Source organism: Chelonia mydas, chromosome 3 (genome assembly GCF_015237465.2).
Source record: "Chelonia mydas isolate rCheMyd1 chromosome 3, rCheMyd1.pri.v2, whole genome shotgun sequence".
Classification (NCBI taxonomy): domain Eukaryota; kingdom Metazoa; phylum Chordata; order Testudines; family Cheloniidae; genus Chelonia; species Chelonia mydas.
In genome coordinates this window covers 149,099,405-149,102,884 of record NC_057851.1, presented here as the reverse complement: position 1 = coordinate 149,102,884, position 3,480 = coordinate 149,099,405, and the positions used below count along the sequence as shown (strand labels likewise).

The window sequence follows — 3,480 nt, the reverse complement described above, 5'->3', positions numbered from 1 at the left end:
GCAACCTAGGCAGAGCCATTGTTATCTGCACACAAAAACACATGCAGTTGCACACTCACCCATAAACACGTGTTCACTGAGTCAGATCCCAGTCAGGCATACGCACAGGGAGCCACGTCACCCACATTCACCCAGGAACACCGACACTTCCTCCACACCACACTGTGATTCCGCTTGGAAAACAAAGCGAGGTGACTTCATTTCAGCAAAAGCAAAACTCTCGTGCAATGTGGGTCCAAAGATTCCATTGCTTGTGTTTTAACTATTTTTAGATTGTTCAATTAATTTTAGCTTAGCCCTTTGCATGTCGGGAGTAGCGCTCATTTGGTTCAGACACTGAACACTTTACCAGACCAATCACTGAATGGCCATAGTTTATACAAAGTTTTTAGCTGCTTGTCCAACATGATGTAACCAATTGGTTCAGCATTAATGTTCTACTCTAGCCATAGGGTTCATCGGATGGTACCTACACAAAGAGGTTACCACTCTTCCAAGGGCCTTGCGCCACCCACACCCCTCCAATACATCAGCTGGAAAGCCAGCTTCCAGTTCCCCCATCAAGGGGCCATTCTGTCTCCTGTACCAGTGCAGCAGAGAATGAATCCACTAGCTACCCTTCCACATTGACTGGATTAGTTTGTGCCCTTAAGGTTCCTGTTTACCACAACCTTCATGGAGCAGGAGATCTACTGTCCTTCGGGTGATGTGTCTGCCAGTCAGGAACCCACTAGCTCCCCCTAGGGGTAGACTACTACCCACAGTCTAAATCTGCTACTGTCTTCCAAGACGATTGGATAGGAGCGGGTTTGTTCTTGTTGCTTTGCCGAAACAAGCAAAGTCAACGCCAAGAACAGATGCAAACTGATTGGTTGTGCAGTTCAATTCTAGCTCAGAGCACATAACCCCCATCTGTGTGCTTGTGTGTGAGGCGTGGGGTGGAATATAAGAATTTGATTGTCATAATTTAATCCCAGATTACTTCTTGGAAAAAAACAAAACAGATACAAACAGCATGTTCCCTTATAAACCACACATGAAAGAGCCTTATTATGTTCTGTTATGAAGCTGGCAGCTAGCTTTGCTGTTCTCAGCTGCCCACTGTAGGGCAAAGGCCGTTCCAGAGCTACCCCTGATGGAAACAAAAGCCCAAAGCCAAATTGCATTACATTAATTAATTTTTGAGGCCATGGTGGTATTTCACACAGAAAGTGCATTATGAGCAGGGGACGCAAACTGACTGATTTACAGAAACAGATGGAATGGCACAAAGCGGATAGCCATCTGGGATTCATGTCGCTTCTAGCTGCATTGTGGAAAGCTCACGCAAATATCCTACACATAAATAAAAAGCCTTGATGTGACATGTGCACTTCAGAGCATCAGAAAACTGTTGCCCTGTAGGCCAGTTTATTCATAAAAATGACAGTACAGGCTAGTGCAAAAGTGGAGGTTTTCTGATTGGTGGCAGCACTCAGTAGATCTAAGGCAATTAGGTTTCAGCCAAATATGCACCTGCTGTCTATTACCCCAACATCCACCAGACCAAATGCGTCAATTTGCGTAATGGAAACAGAGTCACTCAGGGTTAGCAATAGGCACAACCAGCAACAACAAACACACACTTGAGGCCTCATGATCTTGTGTTGTCACAACACTCATGGGGTAGTCCATTCCTGCCCTGCAGCAGTGGTATTCACCAGTCAGAGCACCCACTCCTGACAGTGTGACCAGAGGGGAGGAAATTATGGTTCAAGTTCTCTCTGCCCCACTCTGGAGCCTTCTGCTTGCTTGATGCCCTGCAAATCCTAAGGTCAATGCTGGAGCTTCTGCAATTGGACATCTCAGAACTAATGCTTCCTACCTGGACCATATATTTTTCAGCAACACATTAACCTTTATTTTTCATGGGGCTGGGTGACATCGTTAGCACCGATGTTTATCGCTGGAGTGAAGAATCTTCATGACAGGGTATATTCAATATGGAGCAGATCTAAAGCATGGTTTCCTTTATTTTTTTCCTCTCTTGTAGGATGTGAAATGACACTAATAAAGATCTGCTTAGCAGAATCCAATTAAACTTGGATTTTCCTTCCGCATACTCCATCTAAGTCCTGTCAACTTACTCCAGCAGTGCTGAGTACCAGTGCATGCTTTGGTCAAAGGAGGAAGGCAACAGCAGCAGGGTATCAAACTCAGGGAAGAGTAATAAACATGGCAAACTTGTTTTGATGACATGCCCAAATTCAAGAGTTCAGGAAAATGGTGGCTCTCCATATATATATATATATATAAACATGCAAAAAATATCCGCCTGAAGCCACCAGCTCATCACTTATAGGGAAATTCTCTCAGCAATCACTCAATAATAGGGATTCTCCTCAACCAATATTACCCTTCATCCATTTAATCAATAGTAGGGACCTTCACTAATCAATCAATAGAAGGAAATACTACTAATCAAGCAACTCCCACCAGTCAACAACATCAGCAGCCAACATGAAATAACCAGTCAGCAAGAACCTAGCCCATCAATAGCACTACTAATTATACAATAGTTATTGTTATCATACAATAATAAAGAACTCCATCAATACCAATCAATACTGGTGAACTCTCTGCAAAGCATCACTAATCAATTGATAATCGATAGGGAAATTCACAAATCAATAACACCCAATAATCAGTCAGCATTAGGGCCTGCCTCAGTAACAGTGGAGCTGACCAATCAGCCGTAATCGCAATATAATTAGAAGGAAACCCACCAATATTACTACCTAAGGGAAACTCACTGGTGGGGGGGACTAGCCACCCAGCAGGGAGGTGAAAAAGGGGAACATAGACGCCCGAAAGGTGGAATTGAACCACTCTGTCGCTAGACAGCTACAGGTTTGAAGCCTGCACCCCAGACCACTGAGGATCATCCGGGCAATTATATAAATCCAAATGCAACACTATATAAAGCATACCTATAATTTTTAATTTTAAAATAGGGTGAGCAGCATTCTTTTTTTTTTTTTTTTTTTTCCCCCCCAGTACTATCTCTATCTTAGACTTATTAGTGTCTGTATATCTACTTCACTCAGTGGGGTTCAGGGCACTTTCCTTCACCTCGCTGGAAGAAACTATCCCTAGGTGCCCCTTTCTCACGCTTTTCCTACCGAGCTGTCTCCAGCTGCTTTATGCAAATATTGATGAAGCTGATTGGTTGATTCCCCGCGGCAGCCGGAAGGAGAAGGGCCCAGGCCAAGGCGGGGGCGTTCTAACAGCTGAGCGCAGGGCCGGGCGGACCGTGGCCGTCCCTCACCCTGTTCCCTCTGGCGGCCTGAGCCTGGGAGGGGAGCCAGCCTGGGTGCCCCCGGGAGGGGGGTGACTGTCGCCCCTAGAGGGGTTAGTTGTGGCTCTGCCCCCGCCCATAGTGGGGAGGTGGTAGCCAGCAGGGGCTTCCCCCTGTGATGGGGGAATCCTGGCCAGGGAGGG

At 45.7% G+C, this 3,480-nt stretch overlaps 1 non-coding gene across 1 annotated transcript; it reads right to left on the bottom strand.

Moving 5' to 3' along the window:
• Positions 1 to 2,843: 2,843 nt before the first annotated feature.
• Positions 2,844 to 2,930, bottom strand: TRNASTOP-UCA. The gene has a single exon. It is a non-coding gene; the product is annotated as a tRNA-Sec (tRNA).
• Between the last annotated feature and the right edge of the window lie 550 nt (positions 2,931 to 3,480).